Here is an 18,569-nt window from a genome sequence, read left to right as displayed (position 1 = left end):
TCCGCAGCTGCAGTGAAATGTTGTGGTTTTTTTCTTCCAAACTCAAGGACACACTGGGATACTCGTGGTGTCAGTGTTAGAGAAGAGAAACAGAACGGAGTGTCCCGTTACACCAGCGTTCAGCTGTATTTGGGAACGACCATTACGTGAGAGGCACTGCCTACCGCCTGCTCTAAGTAATCCAGGCCTGATCCAAAGCCCCAAACCAGCTGCACTGCCAACAAAAGCATGTTAAATAACTTACCAGAAAGTACATTAAAACAGTCTCCTGTCCTTGGTGTTATTTTGGTATTTTGCTGCCTGTGCAATGTTACCACATTGTGCTCGCTGCTCGACTGTATTTTTAGCATAATAAAACTCGAAAAGCAGTCATCCTTTCACCTGGATCTGAGAACGTGATCAATTTTTAATGTTTGAAGATGTCCTGAATTCAAATTGGGATTTGACTTTTCTGTAGATTTTTCTCTAAAGATGAAGAGAATTTTCAATAAGATTTGCAGTCTTTTATGCTGTTTTCTAAGAGCTGAAGGTCTTTGTGTCACGTTACAGTGCCAACTTTAGGGAGAAAAAACAGGTATTGGTAAGTGTGCTGATGAATCCAGAAGAATTTGAGAGTGATTAACTTCAAACAGAGAAGCTAGGCTGTTTTAATGATGAGATTGTTATCTGAGTTGAATGCATTTAAATGTGTATTTTACAGTCCACTGGTTAAGTCATAAAAGTCCTATAAACCTGAAAAGAAAAACTGAAGGTTAATAGGTCAGAAATCAGCCACGGGATTTTATGGGCAAGGAAACAGTAGGGTTTTATTCTGTTCAAGGTACCTGCAAGGCAGAGGTCACAGTGCTCCGTGCGGAGTGGGGATGGCTTTTCAGCAGTCACCCTGTAGGAGGGAAGGAAATGTCACAAAATCACACAGATGCAGACAACGATGCCAAGCAAAGCTCTGGTGTCACTTCCCAGGGACATGACGCTTCGTTCACACTGGCCTGATGGCATTTTGTCCTTTGAAATCTCCACGGCAGCTGGAGCACCGGGGGCAGTACGGGGAAAACTCTGCTCCAGTGCCTCTGCATGTGCCTGGGCTTCATGGAGATTTTGCCAAGCGCTTTTCCCATCTGCAGCAGAGCAGCTACGTTTCCCCTTTTGTAGCAGAGAATGTTGTTCTTCTGCGATTGTTGTATTTATTTTACAAGTTGTTCTAGGAATGTTGTGTGGCACTCTCTTGGCCGCTCTCGTCTATGATTTACAGAAGTTATAAACATTCCAAAGTATACATGTAAGTTAAATGATACATTAATATTATAAAGTTACAATTCTGGTATAAATGTGTCATCAGTTTGAAAATTCAGTTTTCCCTCTGCCCAGCTTTGTTATTAGGCTGACTGGAATCGGCTCAGTGCAAAGGCACCACAGACATGAATTCAGTGTGCATGTGTGTCCCCAAAGTAAAGTGCTGTGAAGACAAGAAGAGAAGGATATTCTGCCAAGCAAAAATAGTTCCAAATATTTAACCATTTGCATGCGTTTTATCATGTTCTTCAATAAATAGAGAGAGGGAAAAAAGACAGTTGAACCTCATGCCCATGACAGGAAGACAAATTAGACTCTCAGTAATGCCCGGCAGGATCCAGCTGTTCCCATGGGCTCCTGCCATTGAAGTCAGTTCTGCAGTGCCAGAAACCGCAGAGCTGGACTCGCTGCTTCGAAGGGTAGGTCTGCACGGGCAGCTCTTCCAGAGCCAGCCACACGCTGCCACGGCACTGTGTGGGTCAGATCCGAGCCAGCCCCACAAGCCAATGCCTAGACATTGCTGGCCTGAGTGCCAAGCGCCCCTGCCACACTTGTGTGGGCAGACTGCCCTCCTCTCCCCTGTTGGACAGTGAATTTTAGTCCTGCCGCTTGCAGCACCAATGGCACTGTCTGTCTTTCCTTCCCCTCTTATGCTTTATGCCGTGAAAAGAAGCATTTACATCTGGTAGGAAAGCAGGAACAAGCCAAATTCCCATAGGAACCTAAAGACATTCAGAGGCATCCAAGTGTTTTGTATTCACTAAATAGCTGCTGTAGCAGCAGTGAAATACAGCAAAATCTGATGATTAGCTCAAGATCACTCAGGGAATCAATACCACTGGGAGGAATGAAGCCTAAATCTTAAGATCTACACCCAGACTCTCACGCTAACATGCCGTAACTCAGCTGACTGGTATTCTCTAAAATATAATCTAGCTATGCAAAAAAGAGTAAGATTAATCACTTACATAATGAACACAATAGAATAAAATAAGATCAAAGAAATTAATCTCAATATATCAAAGGAAATTTTTGGCATTAAGAATTTACAGGATGAGTCTTGAAGTCCGGTGGAGATAGCTTCATTCTGAAGGAGATGAAGTGACTGCGTTTGTCTCCATCCAGCTATGCTCATTAGCTTGAAGAACCCCTAGGAACATTTATTTTCAAAATAAAATATATTCATTAACTGATTGACAAAAGAAGGCCCTAAGATGACCTAACTCTGCACTCACATTGCAGCTCTGTTCCAGCCTGATGAAGGTGTCTAGCTGAGTTGCTTCATGGGCAAGGTGGAATGGCCCCAAATCCCTGGAAATGTCACTTCCATTGTCTTAGTGGTCTATTCTTCATCAGTCATTCTGTAAGAAACCTTTTAAGATGTTCTTTCTTTGTAAGAAATTTATGAGAAAACAACTTAGCATTCAGAAGGATAGCCTTTGAATAACATTCCTCCCTTCACCCAGTGAAGGGAGCCGGGGCAGCTATCAGATCAAACAAGCCTACCACTGAGCAGCTTCAGTTTTCATTGTTGCAACATGAAAATATTTTATGATGTCTCATAAGTCATGTATGAGGCTCTGATAATGGTCACGTCAGCCCCCACATTTCACACTGTGTTTAAAAATATGGCTTGTTTATACACCACATGGGCTGCAGCCTGTGATCAGATTTACGTTTGAAAACACTCAGCACCAGCACGCAGTCTCAGAAACTGTCTTATGAAACGCACCCTAACACGATACAAAATGTCTCCTCATTGTAATCAGTGTTTTAGAATTTCACATCTTTTTTGTCTCTGGATTTGGAGAAAAACTGAGCAAAATCTAGTGACATCTCAGGAAATACACTTAAGGTATTTTGCACATCCCTTTCATTTATCCTGTATCCTCCGCAGAGTGTGGGTAGCTAGATGGGGCAGAGCCACAGTGTGCCTGTGTTAAGGCTTACGGTATCCCCTTTATTTTATTGTGTGTATTTTGGGGGCATTTAATGTTTCACAGTCCCAGTCTGACAAACAATTGTGAGAGAATCTCTGCTCTCAGCAATAAAAAGTAGCCTCATAGCCCGTAGGGTTACACACACGCACAAAAGCCTTCAATATGCAACTGAGATGAACCTTAGAGTCTTAAGGCAAATGAAATGAACCTGAAGCATGCATTTAAAAATACAAACAGATAAAACAATGTAATGAGTTCTGAGCCAACTTCACAATTATGCTGCCTGAGTCACAAAATTAAATTGCTTGGAGTTGGCAGGAACACGTGAACTTTTATTTGGATCTATGTTCTCTATATTACATTGCTATATTAGCTCCTTACATACTAAAATAAAGCATGACTTAGCATTCGGCAGTAAATCCTTTCCTTTTTTATGTCCTGTGCTACAGTAGCATAGTTTAAGCTAAAATCATTTTTGACAATGGCAATAATTGCAAGATATTTCCTGACTGTAAAAATGAGGTGGTATTTCAGTTAACTGTTTCTTTTTTTAATGCAGAGCATTAGATCTCAACCAGAGGTATGAGGCAGTGGTTTAAAGGAGCCTGTTGAGGATTTTAAAGATTCAAGCAGTGTTTTCCTGCCATGTTTATATAGCCACTGGGCAGTTGACAAGTAGCTTTGCAGAGCATAACGGTTGCACTGTACCATGCTAGGGTCCAGAGAGAGTCAGATGCTGCAACAGAAGGGACAGGGCCTTCGAGCAGGCCAGCACAACTTGTTTAAAGTGTGGAGGCTGGTGCCCTTGTCACCAAAGATGCACTCGGGTTTTGTGTATCTCCTCCTGTGTCCCTGGCAGGCCCATTCCCCAAAAAACCCTGGTCCATACTGTGCCCATGCCGCCTCCAAAGCTACCTTTATCTCCGCGCACACGGAGGCTCACTGCCCACCACACAATATCTGTCCAGTCTTTGTAAACCCAGTTCCCAGCCAGAACAAATTCTGTGTGCCAGCGTGCGCTGGGGAGGGATGGCAGGGCTGAGCTGGGAGAGGCCACACGCGTTCATTCTGTTCGGGCACCCCATTTCACAGGGCCGAGGAGGCAACAGATAACTATTCAAAGCCCCTTGGAGTTTTTTTTCATTGGTTATAGCACTAGCCTAATGTGTATTTGCAGGCTTAAATTCACCCAACACCCTCTCAATGCAGTCTGAGTTTCAGCGCAGAGATGTGGCCTGGTGCGGTGCTCCAGGCCGAGAGCCGCCATTTGGGCGTGTTCAGGCTGGAGGGCAGGCCGCTCTGCAGGCCTCAGCCTGGGTGCAGGCAACAACAAGGCTTTCGTGGAAAGCTTTTTCCAAAAAAATACCCTGTGCTGTATTTGGAAGCATATGGGGGGTTATCCACACAAGCCAAGTGTTATGCTTTCCGATTGTCTAATAAAATAGATTTACATAGGTGCGAGGAAGAAATAAGGCATTTTAAAAGACTGTTTCCCAGCCTCCATGAACTAAGACATCTTGATTTAAAACTGCTCAGTGCCCAGCAAGAGGAAATAGTTTAGACTGTATATGAAAAGAGAATAATGGCTCCATCAGGTAGTCTGTCAGCTTGTGAAAATAGGGCCAGGTTCGTGTATAGGAAAGCAGGGTGAATGATCTGCTCTCCCAGGAAAGCGCTTCAGTGAGGCGTTTAACAAAACTAGAACAGACTTACAGTTCTGTGGGACTTGTACAGCTATTCCTCTGGGTCTCTTTGAAAATCACAGTCTGAATAGACACGACGTGAAACATAAAGTCTGTACTTACAAGGGAAAAGTTGAGTCCCAAAGCATTTACAAGATCAGCCCAAGGCCTTTCAGAGGTACGAGCTGGACCTATCTCTCTTAAAATCTGCCACCTTACCTACAGGAACATCTCCCCAGTCAGTAGGAGCACAGAAAATACACTGTCCGACAATAGTGCCACACCCTGTGCAAAACCTCACTGAACTGATTTTTTAGGGAGTCTTTTTCCTACTTTATTGCAGGCAAAGGTCCACATTTCCAAAAGACTTTGATGCAGAACAGTTTTACAAACCTCAAGGCCAAGGTCGATTGAGAATCAGGAATCATTCATGGGAAATTAGCAAATGTGACACACACCGAATGAAATCTGCGTTAAGAATTGCCTCCATCTGGCCAGTTTACGGGATAGCTTTATTGCACCTCCCAGGACCAGAGCATCATTTTCTGACAACTAGTTCAAGATCCAAACCAAGCAGAAACCCTTTCTGTGGGTCTGCTCTGAGGCTGCCCACTGCGCCAGGACCTGTAAAGGATATCAAGTCGAAAGCAAGCAGTGGGGATTTTTTGCTTTGTTGTGCGTGAGGAAGAAATCAGCCTTGAAGCAGCAAGAGCAGCCATGTGCAGAGGCGTTATTTCAGACTCCATAACTCTTCTGTCCAGATGCACATGTGCCTCCTATTAGCATCAGCTGCAGCTACACACGCCACAGTGGAGGAGCAGACCCCGAAGCAGATGCTGAGGCCTGACGCGGGTCCAGGCCCCGCCATACTCAGGTACACCCGAGGTGCCGTGACAGGGCTCGGCTCCTCCCGCAGCCCTCACGGGCACTGCTCACTTCATTTTGAACAGCAATCCCTGCCAAAATGGATCAGAGCTTTCCTGGTGCCAGTGAGAAAGCCTGGATGAGTCCTTTCACACTGTGGAAAAGTCTCCTGGCTCCGGTGCCTCTCCAGCCCTCCGCGATGCCCCTTCCACAAGAAGGACATCCAGGTGCTGAGGGCAGGAGGACACTCCTTGTGCAGATATCAGGTGAGCAGGAGGACCAGCTGATGGAGGAGGGTGGCTGATCCCACAGTTTAATGAAATCTCTGCTGATATAGTGGGGTTTGGAACCATCTCCAAGTGACGGAGGTTTTCGGGGTTCACAAACCCCACTGCGGGTGCCAGTGGGGTTGCGCACATGCTAGGTTATCAGGCAGAAGGCAGGAGCAGTCACCCCTAAAATGATAGGTATTTTTTGAAAGGAAACAAGAGGCTTGTGGCAAAAGTATTTGAAGAGCATGTTTAAGGGCATCTGCGCAGTGTGCAGGGCAGAACCTGGTCCAGATGCAGGGGAAGGGATGTTGGTGTTCATGCAGTGGGACGGTGAGAGATTCAACCTGGAAAGAGGTGTAAGGAGGGAGCGCTGCACGGGGAAGTGCTGCAGCCTGCATGCTCTGCTGGGATCGGCATATGGTTTCAATGTCAAAAGATGAAAGGCTACATGTCTGGGGAGGACCAATAAAAATGCAAAATGTGCTCTGTATGGAAATGTTCATCAGGAAACTAAAGAGAAAACAGACCTGCTGGCAACAGTAGCTGCATTAAAGTCAAATAGGGCTGGGGAATATATGGATGGGGAACTGGTTACAAAGCAAAGGAGATGACTGCTCCCCTCGTCTGGCCACACCAGGAATTCTGTAATCAGCGTTGTGCAATTTGCTGTATAAATTACAGTGGGGGAGAGATTCAAAAGGAAGAAAAGGTCTTGTGATAAGAGAAGTGCTGTTTTGGGAAGATCTACTTGGCTAAGTCGTTCTGAGCAAGACAAAAGGCAATCTTCTCCTAATGCAGATAAAAAACGCCTGAAGGATGCATCCAGGCGTGCTGGGGGGAGAGGTGCTCTGCCTTCAGGACGGTACTGCTGCTTCCCTCTGGCATGGCTGCATTTGGCTGCTATCTGTGCCAGGGCAAATGGTGAGAAAACGTATTGCCATTGCTCCGTAAAGAGACAAGGCACAAACTTCCACAGAGTGAGATGTGGCTCCTACCAAGCACTCACTGCCAGAGGCACGGGGCTGGCTGTGTATGCATGGGTGTGCTGGCAGGGATGCCCTTACCTCTCCAGGCAAGAGCTCTGTACTTGGGAGGACAAAACTTAGCAGTAAACAGCAGGAACTTCAGGTGGTGGCACCTGGCGGTGCTTAAAGGGTCAGTGCTCTAGCAGGTATCTTCAGATGCAATAAAGTTGGGTGAGGGTGGGTTTAGCAGCCTAACAAGTCTCCATTCTTCTCCGTACTCTCATCTGGTAATTGTAGGGGCTGCAGTCTCAGCAAGAACCATCTTCTGTGTTTTTTTCCTCACATAAGCAACAAATGGGGTCATGGAGGGGAAGTGCCAAAAGTAATCTTTCAATCTCTTGTTTTCTTAATGTGAAAAATGTATTACATTTTTCTAAAAGAAAAAAAAAAAAAGACAAAGAAAAATGACTTTGTCTGGAACCAAAAATTAAAAACCCCAAAGCCTTTCTTATGAAGTGTGCTAGGAGTGACTTGGATAAACATATCTATTGACTTTAAAATATAATACCTTTGTTCAGAGGGAACAACTGACATGAAGAGTGTGAGCTCTTTTAAGCAAACCTCAGTATCTCAGAAAGCTATTTTCATTGCCTTAACCTCGATTCACCCTTTTTCTCTACAGTATTTGTTTTCTTTGCATTATGTTCTTCTTCACATTAGTCATTCTGCCATAATTTCATAAAAGGATTTGCAAAAAAAGCAGGTTTTATTGTCTAAAGTCTTACTTTAACCTTTATGCCACTTATGTTTCCAATGATCTCTTTCTAACATTCTGCATTCTTTCTTGCTCCTTCTCATTTCATCTCTTCTTCTTAATGATTCCTCTACTCTCGTTGAATGTTTTTTTCTGTTAGTTTTCAATAGGTGAAACCTGAAGGATCTCTTAGCAAATGGATGTCAGCTTTTGCTCAATATGAGCCAAAACTCTTATTCTGGAAGGCTGAATTTGTGTCTTTTTTATTTGTAAAGCCTTGGTAATACAGTTTCTCACCATATCAAACAAAGATCTGCTTTAAAAAAACACATGGTATCAATGTTCCTACATCTGTTTTGTTCACAAACCCATTGGAGAAGGCTTTGTTCTTGTCAGGAGGCTGCTAACATGCAGGGCTGTTCCTCCCCCTCCAGCCTCAGCATGCTGGGGATTGCTACTTATGGTGTTTCACTTTGCTTCTCCACTGTCAGGAGATGTCTGGGATGTGGCCAATGGCCTCACCACTCTGCAGAAGAACGTGCTAAAATACATGATGGAGAGGAGCTCAAAGTATATGGGGTTATTCTGCAGCCCCAAGGATGCTATAAAGAGATTTTAGCAAAGCTCTGCAACCAGGGGAGGACATGGGGATGCCGCAAAATGCATGGTAATGACCGAGATACAGGCAGGGAGGGATAACGACTCACACACATTGCTTTTAAACCAACATGATCCACAGAGCTGTGGAGCTCTGTCCTTGACGTCTCATACTAAGAAAACAAAGTCGTTGTGCATCCAGCCACAGTAAACGCGGTGTGGTCAAAACTGATCCAAGGATGGTTTTTCCACACGAAGCCTGAGTAAAAGTCAGAATTTAGCACCAGAGGAAGCCTTTGTGGTCAAGAATTAAGCTAAGTTCAGCAACCATATAGGATAATAAATTTGTCCAGAGTTATAATGGTTACTGTTAAATCCTAGAAGAATTTTTAAAACTAAAGCTTCAGCCTGAAACTGACCTTCAACCACTTCAGATTAACAAGTGTCTAGAGCAGGTGAACCTCCCACACCAGCATCTTAGGCATTTCAGACCAGCACAGGCTGGCGACTGCACAGGGATCAGGATAGATTTTATCAGTAATGAGCATCTTGAAATGGAGATGTCTGCATGAATGCTAAACTTCTTTAAAGAGCTTGGCCCAACCCAGAAAGAAAAAGAAAGGATTCTCCAAGGTACGGTTATTTCTTCAGGCGGTGTTGGATAGCGGCCAGCTTTATTCACAAAACTGCTGTTTTCCTCATTCTGTAATTGCAGTGGGCAGAAAGCCACCACACAGAAAAGAACTGGCACATCCTGAGCTCCATCCGCCCGCCTCAGCAGCGTTCGTTAGGATGAGATGGCTGGCAGGTGCAGTCACTGTCTTCCCACAAAAAATGCCGTGTGACCTCTCTTTGCTCTTTCAAGCTCAGTGCCCCCTCTCAGAGTCAAATTTTCCAGTGCTTTGAATGTCAGCCTCTAGTTCTTCAGGTGTCTTTTTGCACTGAAACTTGAAATTTTGCTCTGCTAGCATGCACAAATGGATTATTTATCCTTCCACTACCGAGTTTGATCCTGCCTTATGTCATGAGCGCCATCAAACCCATGAGATTTCTAGCCAAGTCACACGGAAGTCTTCAATGCCTTAAGGTTTTGTGTTGTTCAGAAAATGGCAGGTAATTTGAAGCAAAATGTTTTGTGGAAATGTATTGGCTTTACCAAATTTAACTCAAGGCAAGGCAGAAAGCAGCTGAGCAAGGAGGCAGAAAGGGACCGTACTCCTTTCTATTTCCCATGCCCTGCTCATCCAGGAGAGCACCTGATGTTCAGGGTCTTCACTTGCACTGTGGAAAGTTATTTTCAAGTCCTTTTTTTCTGAAATCGTGCAAAATCTTTCACCTGATACCTTAACTAATGTCTGAAGTAGTGAAAAATCACTGGTTTCTACCCCATAAGAGATGGATACTATAACCTGGCCCCTCAGACATTCATTCAGAATAAGAAAACTTTTCAAAGATTTTTTTCTGAAAATCAGTAGTTTTTAATTTCATTTTTTAAAGAACAAAGCAAATGTTGACACCTGCAGATTACACAACACTTAACTTGGTTTTTCATTTATCCCTGGCACTGGCCCCTGCGGAATGACAGGGGTGAAGTTTTGCTGACCCACCGTCGTATCCTCCAGCCTCTCCCACGGCCTGGCACCAGCTCTCCCCATCCATCAGTCCTGGCACATCTGAAACTCCCAAGGTCATTTGCAAAGATGAGCTAGAAGTTTGTGTTTAATAACAATCCATTTCTCATAGTTAATTAATAACAGTTTGTTCAGGTAATTGGGAGACCTGGGTGAGGAAGGAATACTGGACCTGTGTGCTGTCCTTCCTGACTGTCCTCTGTTCTTACTCCTTCATGTCCAAGTGTGCGCCACAGGTAACCAGAGGGAAAAACAGCATACAGAGTTGCAAAATCACATTCTTTACCCTAAAACGTGAAGGGGCACGTTTGCTCCAGCGCATGGGGTTTCATAGCAGTGGAGCATAAGCAGGCTAGGGAAGTGAGCCTGTCTGCCCGTGGTTATCAGCATGTCTTCGTCTCCTTGTTGCTGTAACTGGTAATGCGAGCAGAGAGCTGCTTTGCCAGAAAGAGCACGGCCACTGCTACCTGCCTGCGAAGCAGCCAACAGAAAGCACTCGCAAGACCCAAATCTTTCCTCTCAGTTTGCCCAGGCAGTGTGGCTCATTTGTACGTGTTGAAGAACGTTTGACACCTTTTGGTTTCTTGAAGAGTGGATGTCAGAGCAATGGGTGAGGAAAGGTGAGGCAGGAAATCTGGCTCCCTTTAAAGGTGCTTTGATAATCCCCTGCACAAAAAGCAAAAGCCCTCAGGTTTCTCACATTGTAACACAGAGCATGTACTGCTCGAGACCTACATTTATAGCTCAGTTACTAGGAGTGAAATGTTTTACATGCCTCTGGAGACATGTGAAAGGAGAGCTGCCCCCAGTGTGCTACTAGAAGCCATGCCAGCAGTTCAAATAAATTTTTTCCAAGATTTTATGATCTGATGCTTGGATTACATTTGTTTAGCTGTAGAGGTGTGAGGTCTGAACAATTTGTCAAAGGAAAGAATAGCCCCAGCTCCAGACATGTGTGCATTTGGAGTTCAGCTTCAACCATGACACTGTGGAAATCCCTGAGGAGGGATGAAGTCATCGGACACCTTGCAGTGCAGAGAAGAGGGACACATACGGTGGCAAAGACCAGGGAGAGGTGGCTATGAGCCACCTTCCCCTCCTGGCTCCCCTTGTGTGAAGGTGAGCATGGCGCTCGCCCCGCCATGCAGGTGGGGTGCTGAAGCAGGGAAGCTGGGGACATTTCCAAGGCCACAAAGCAGAGCTGTCCTCTCCCTCTGCCCATGGAGGTGGTGACAGTGGACAGAGGCAGAGGAGTGGCAGTGGCAGCCTGGGCGAGTCTATAGGAATCCCCTCTCAGAGCCCTGATGAAGGATTACATGCCAGGGCAGTTACCCTATGACCCCCACACTACATACCCTCCTTTTTCACTCCCCAGGGCCTCTTATCCCAATCTGTTTTTCCCATCTATCCTCCCCAACAACTTTTTTTTCTTCCCCATTTCTTCATCCCCCAATCCCACTTTCTCCCCCTCACCATCCTTCCCAGCACAGGTCCCTCTGCCCACCCACAACACTTCTCATCCTGCCCCAACCCTCCATCACCTCCCACCTCCCTCAGCCACTTGTGTCCGCTAACATCCTGTGTCTGCCCACTGAAGCAAACCGAATCCACTCCTACACACACACATTTCAGGGTTTGAGGAAACCTGGATGCGGGCTGCAGTTACCAAAAATCTAGTGGAGAGGGACATAGGGACAGAAAAAGAAGACAAATGTAAGAAAAAGGTGGACATATGGTAGCCCTAATAAAGGGTGATAAAGTCCTCTGAAGTTGTTGGAAAGACTCCCACTTAATTAACTGAGTTTTGGACCGGACTCCAAAGCAGATCACTTTCCAAAGCTGAGATAAGTTCCTGGCTCCTATTTCCAGCTCGTGTGCTCAGAGTGCTCGACAAGGCCCATCCTTCTGCTTTTATTTATGTTAGGGAGTCACTGGTTCATAATTCATCTGCGACTGAAGCTCACTTCCTGTGTCAGGATATAGATCATTTATATGGTGATAAGGGACCATATTAACATTATAACCTTGTGTTTGTAGATGCTCACATTTTCTCTCAAGATATTTATCACCAGTAAACACAGCAGAAAATCTGATTTCATTGACCTTTGCTTCTCAGATGATATTCTTTCACACTGGACATAAAACCCAGCATTTACTTAATATAGTGCTGTGTTGGGTCCAGTCAAGTCCAGAACATAACACTGAAGACAACAGGAACTGTAGGTACTCAGTATCTTCGAAAAAAACCCTGCTTTTACAGGCCTATTTATGTTTTTTAATTGTTACAAGTGCCAACAGTGTATTTTTACTTTATCATGAGGAATTTCCCTCACACACCATCCACCCCAAAACCCCAATTCTTTTGTTTTCATTTGAAGAACAACAAAACATATAACTACCAAGCATGTGACAAGACTTCATGATGGATTAACTGCATTTCACAGTTGAAAAGTAAGCCTGTAGATGAAAAGCAAATGTGAACAGGCATTCACTTGGTGAACTCAAAATTTCCACCCCATCTCTAATCACATTGCTATGCTGTGTGCCTTATCTATAGAAAGGAGCAAATGTTCATCTTTTATCTATTGAAATGTATTTAAATGACTTGTTGTCGCTAAAAAGAAGACTTCATATACTGGGCAGGTAAATACCGAATCAATCTCTCAGGGAGGGCAGCTTTAATGAACTAATACAGTTACCAGCCACAAAGACTGGGCACGGATGACTCAGAGCATTTGGACTATTCTTGGTTCATATTTTAGTACTCTTTCATTTCTAGGTAGCAGGTTTGACTCTATCAGGCTCAAAAATGTTAAAGGGTGGAGAGGAAACACAAACTGCAGCTGGTGCCCTCATGGTGGGAGAACACCAGTGGGTCAGGGACCCAGTAGGCCTGACCCACAGTGCAGCGACTCCGGGCAGCCTCTCCTGAGCTGGGATGGCCGAGCTTGGCGAAGGGTCAAGGACCAGGGCGACGATCCCACCACAGCCCTTGGGTGACCATCGCTCTGGACCTATTTCCTTGGAAATGAATGATCAAGATTTGGGGTGCCCAGCTCTGAAAAACTGAGGGAATGTGACTTTCAGAAAGTGGTCAGCTCTCACCTCTAAAAATAGAGGCACTGGAAACCACTGGTAACTTTTGACCATCTTGGCCAAAATCAACTATTTTTAGCTCATCTGTTCCCTCTGAGCTCAGTTCTCTCAAGAAGAATGTATATTTTGGGGGAAGGGGAGGAGGCAGAGGTTCTTGTCACAGAGTGAATTAGTCACAAGTAGTCTGAGTTGAAACACTTTCATATCAAAAGCACTAAAAATGACAGAACCACTTAATTTCTTTAAATGGGTGTGAGAGTGTTGCCAAGTTTTGTGAGCAATTAAACTTAATGCAGGATAAGATGGCAGGGATGAAGGATAATTATATGCTCTCAAAAGCTTGGTCTTTTTATAAATGAAATGGCCTTAGGGAGTTTTCCAGCAACATTTGGGCTCAGCCTTTTCATTCCAACAAAGCCAATTGCCAGTAGTGGCTTTGCAATGGGCATATGTGACACGATTTCTAATGAATTCCCTGTCAGACTCCTATTCAGTTGCCCACCAAACCTTACAATAGTTGGGCTTTTCTTTTGTTGTTTTGTGCAATTAACTCTTGCCTAATATGTTAGCATTCCCGCCTACTCGCACCCTTAGCAAGCAAAGAATTCAATATACCGGACACCAACAAATTCAGATGAACACTGGGAGCCCTCGAGGAGATGGTATAAGAAATGCACCAATAACACCAATGAGAGCGCCAATTGCAGTTTTTGCTAATGAGCCCAGACCTGTGAGATGTTTGTTAGTTCATAAGAGGTGCTCAGCGAGACCATTCACTTTGCTGAAAGTCAAGAGTCTCCGTTCATTCTTGCTGGAGGGATGCAGGCACAGATACCAATCTGCCCTTCACAAGGAGTTGTTGGGCACATAACAGTGAGAGTACGTTCAGACATCATCCCGTAGCAATATGAGAAAGAAATCTTTAACAGGATTAGAGGTTGGCAGCAGAGGGACTGTCCTTCAGACTTTGAGCACATTGACTCCTTTTCTTCTGAAGTTATTTTTGGGTGTAACATGAAGTTAGTTATTTATCAGTGTTGAGACAATTTTAACTGATATATTTGTGAAAACTTTTTCAGTTTTCAGAAATGTTGTAAACCCTTTACTAATGATTCTCCCAGATCAGTTATTTCAGAAATTGGAGGAGGTGTTATAATGTTCTTTATGTGATCCTCATTACTGTCCTGTACAAAAAGTCTCGCTTAGCCAGACATGTACCAGAAATGATATAACACGATTTAAACAATATAGTCAAAATATCATGTGGTCAAGATGAACAAATTCATGAGCATACCAGCAATGGAAATTTTAGGAGGGGATGGGTTGCAATAAAGGTCATGAAGTGTTAAAACATTGTAAGAATGGAGGATTAACAAACTCAAAATGGGTAAATCCCTCACATCACTCATCTGTTGTTTGCTATCTACTCTCACGGCTCCCAGTCTGACAGGTTGCAAGACACAATCTTAGGCCAGACAATAATGGTTGGTTCCAGCAGAAGGAGGGGAAATTTAGAAGCAACTTGTCCTACAATGTGAAAAAGTGATTTCTATGTTTCCTTTATCTATTTCCATTTTCATTTCTAATTTAATAAATCTATGTTGTGATATTTTGGCAACATTCTCTCCATGTAAAACATATTTTATTCATAACTAGCTACAAAAATATTTCTCCAGTACATTCCAACTCACTGCAAGGATGATTATCTTGCAGACATTTTTCTTTTTATGGTTTAATTATATTTATTTTTAGTTGAATTGCTGGTCTTATTCTTGGGAGCTTGTTGGATCCTGATGATGCTTGCATTTGCTGTTGGGAATATGGCACAAGCAGCAGCACTGAACTGGATGACATTTATAAAGGCTCTAATAGCTTCGCTGCTGGCGAAGAGCTCAGAATGTCATTCTCCCAACCCCACCTACAGATTTCAGGACCTAACAAGCTCCGGAACAAATGTTGCATCTCAGTTTTGTAAAAAAAATGATTTTATCTATTGCTAGAAACCCCTCCAGCACTTCAGAAGAAAAAAAGGAAAAAAAAAAGTGGGAAATATGGTTATATCTGATACCTCTGTTTGTTCCTCTAGTGCTTGAACGTGTATCAGTATGACTAGTTCAGTGATATTGCCCAACAGCATAACCGTGCTCCATGCTCCTACATCACCACGTTGCTGGTATGGCCATGCCACCAGCAGCTAGGACTTCATTAGCTGTATAAGCCAGGTCAGGTTGCAGCCACGTGTCCGGGAAAACCAGGCTGCTCCAGAGTGATGCTCTGGTGGCTCAGTCCAGCCAGAGTGTCCTTCCCTCACGTGAGCAGCAAGTGGATCGTGACCCACTGCAGCTGGAAGAGCCATCTGTGTGCTGGATGGAGCCTTTGCGACTGTAATGTATGTGACAGGCAAAGAAGTTCATGGCAATCCTTTTTTTAAGGATTAAAAACACCTTTTTATTATTATTATTATTATTTTCCCTACAGGAAGCATTTGAGTTAAGGTTGGGTAATTGCAAAATTGCAATCACCTATTTGTTTTTTTTCCTCTAGTTTTCACTTTGGTCATTTCCTAACCTTGTTTCTTGAAGAAAGATGCTGAACGTTGTTAAGCAGCTTCTGTTTCTGTCCTTGAGATATGTATATTTCAGTAAATGGTACAGCGTATAGACTTTGCTAATGGATCATTTAGGAAGGAATGAAGTATATGTTGATTGTATGTGTTCACAATTAAAACTGCTACGGTATTTTTTTAAGATTTTGATTAATAGTGCCACATTTGTGAAAACAATGACCAAAAAAAAAATATCTATGTAAAGAAATTGGTTTCAAGGTAGCTAAACCTGAAATCAAAGCTGTCTCCTGGGTCCATGCTTAACACGCCATTAGCATGCTGCACATATGATTGTGTGTTTGCCCTTTGTTTATAATTCAAGAGTTTTTAATACCTTTGATGCTAATAACAGCAGCAACAATTGATGTTTTAATATTTGATAGGTTTCACATCCCTGAGCCTCACCATGCATCCAGTCTCTGTGGCTCGAAAGCTCCAGAGATAGATGCGGTTCTCACACGTGTAAATCAGTGTGCAGCAAAGTGTGTAAATCAGAAGGCTTTCTACTGATTGCCTGGAGGGGTCCTGCGCATTTATACTGGCATAACTCACACCAGAATCCTGTTCCCTGAACCTTGAAAACAAATACTTTGGTTTCAGGAAAGAAAATGGATCCACAACAAATGGGGTAGTATTGCTTAATGGTTTCCTGACAAATCCCTGTCTCTGCTCTGGAGCTGTGAAAACAAACGCAGAGACCGCTCTCATTTCAGTCTCGGGAGGAACCTGACAGGTGCAGTTAGCGAGCTGCTCGGGATGATAAAAGCCATGGGTTCAATACGCTATTAAAACAGGCATTACGCACGGCTCGGATGCTTAGCTCAGCTACGGGCTGTCTGTAAAACTGCCTAAAAAGGCGAGGTCCCGCACCGCTGGTGTGTGCTCCCACGGAAATGCTGGGAAGGGGAAAGGAAGGCAGGTTGTCCATGACACGACACGAGGTGTGAGCCCCTGAGGTCACAGCCAGGCAGAACGGGGGCCAGTCAGATCAGAAGGTGAGGCGAACTGTTCGCATAGGAAACTTGGACCTGGGGATTGGGTTTCCACGCGTTTTCTTCTTTGCAATTATTTTACAGTTTGCTGGGACTCTCAGCATGAGTTCAGCCATGGGTCAGTCACAGCCCAAGGTTTCTGCTCTCTTAACACCATATTCCTCAGTAATTCCTGCCCCACACAGAATCTTTGCCGTTTGAAGGACAGGATATTGGATAAAGTTTTATTGGTTCATTGAAAAATCTTACAGAACTGAACAGACTTGATCCAACAACCATGAAAATCGATGGATCTCCTCTTGGCTCCGTTAGAGTGACAGAGCTGGCAGGGCAGCCTCCCATCTCCTCCTCTTCAACCATCCAGTCCGGATTACACCACAGAGGTCCCTCCTCACCATTTGTCTGCCCTGCCCCTAGGGACAGCAGCCTGCAGCTGTGCTTCACACCCCTCGCCCCTGGGAAGCCTTTGCTATTGTCTGGCCTAAAACGCTCAAGCTGCAGTTTAAGCCCAATAAGATTCTTGCCCAATACACTCAGGCGCAGAGGAAGGCTTTATACTACAATACTTCATAAATCGATAGAAGGCAAGATGGAGCCATTCTGCTTCCATAGTTACTTATTTATTTTTAACCAGAAATTTGGAGGATTTATTAACTACCTCAGAGTGGCTCAAATGCATACACAAAAGAGCAATAGCTTTCTACAGAGTGCTTTAGGGGAAAGCAGTTTCATGCGGTATAAACTCATGACTTCAGTACACCCATTAGACCTGGGGTACTGCAGTCCCAGGGTGTTTTGCCATCGCGTACAGCAGAGCCTGGATTTCATTCAGTGACTGGCAGCTTTCATTTTCATCTCTTTGCTAGCTCATCCATCCTGAAAGCTTTTCAGTGTCTTCCAGGTAGATACACAGAACAACTGTGAAGCCTCCAACAGATCTTGCTGAGCTCTGGCCCCTTCACCTCCCTCAGGGGAAGAGAAAAATCTCCTCAAAGTAGGGCTACATCATCTTTGATTGATTTGCCTGATCTTCACTTTAAGTAGAGAAGAAAGAGCTGAGGGTGTAATTCCCTGAGAATATGCAAACACAGGACCGAAGGAAGAAAGGCAAAATACAAATTCTGTAAGAGGTGGAGACTCAGCAGAGCACTGACAGCCTCAGCCCCTCCATCCATGACCCCAGGCGCTGACCAGAAGTCTATCAGTCACAAACGTTTATTCATGTCAAACAATTCGAGCTCCCAGCAGGAATGATAGGACCAGCACCAAGCAGAGGAGGTTTGAATCATCTGAGCTTATCACACAGAGGTTTCAGAAAGTTCACATTACAGAGCCCCAATGCATTTTACAGCTTACTTGAAGGGAAAGGGCTGAAACATCCAATATATCTCCCATAAGCTGACAACCTAGTAAACACTCCTTCAGGATAACCATGATCCTTAGAACAATGGAAACATTTTAGTTAGAAACTGTAGAAGTTACAAGGCAAAGATTTATGTGCTGTGGGGTAAATAAATATTCAGTTCCCATTAATGTTAATGGGAGTTAAGTGGCTAATTCCCCACACATTACGCTGAAGATTTACTTCTCTGTGTTTTATAGAATAAATGAATTTATGGTCTTCCTGGAGGTTAGACCTGAGAAAAACAAAGAGCTCAGAGTTTACTCCATTTTTATGAGGTCATTTTTTTAAGGGGGGTTTATTCCCCGAACAGAAGGAAAGGTTAGGAGAGCACCAAGTTAGAGCAATCCCCTCCACGGGAAGCCAGGGAGATTTGTGGCAGGCATTTAGTCCAAACTCACAGACAGGGAGACACAAAAAGATCCATATAAAATGTCTCAGTAACAGAAGCCGGAAATTCGTAACAATAATAAAGG

General features: G+C 44.1%; 1 long non-coding RNA gene across 2 annotated transcripts in view; it reads right to left on the bottom strand.

The window, feature by feature from the left end:
• LOC106042168 (uncharacterized) overlaps nucleotides 1-18,569 on the bottom strand; it is a 34,960-nt gene that overhangs the window by 5,631 nt on the left and 10,760 nt on the right. Inside the window, exons 1-3 of one of the 2 annotated variants that reach the window (XR_001210951.3) lie at nucleotides 2,529-4,013; nucleotides 825-883; nucleotides 245-732 (exon numbers count right to left, since the gene is read on the bottom strand). This is a non-coding gene — a long non-coding RNA (uncharacterized lncRNA). Of the gene's footprint in view, nucleotides 1-244; nucleotides 733-824; nucleotides 884-2,528; nucleotides 4,014-18,569 lie in introns of those variants that run through there. The other variant, XR_010825366.1, reaches the window with a different exon arrangement.

This window comes from Anser cygnoides, chromosome 16 (genome assembly GCF_040182565.1).
Source record: "Anser cygnoides isolate HZ-2024a breed goose chromosome 16, Taihu_goose_T2T_genome, whole genome shotgun sequence".
NCBI classification, from domain to species: Eukaryota; Metazoa; Chordata; class Aves; order Anseriformes; family Anatidae; genus Anser; species Anser cygnoides.
The sequence above is the reverse complement of the archived record's forward strand: the minus strand, read 5'-3'. Positions and strand labels throughout refer to the sequence as shown.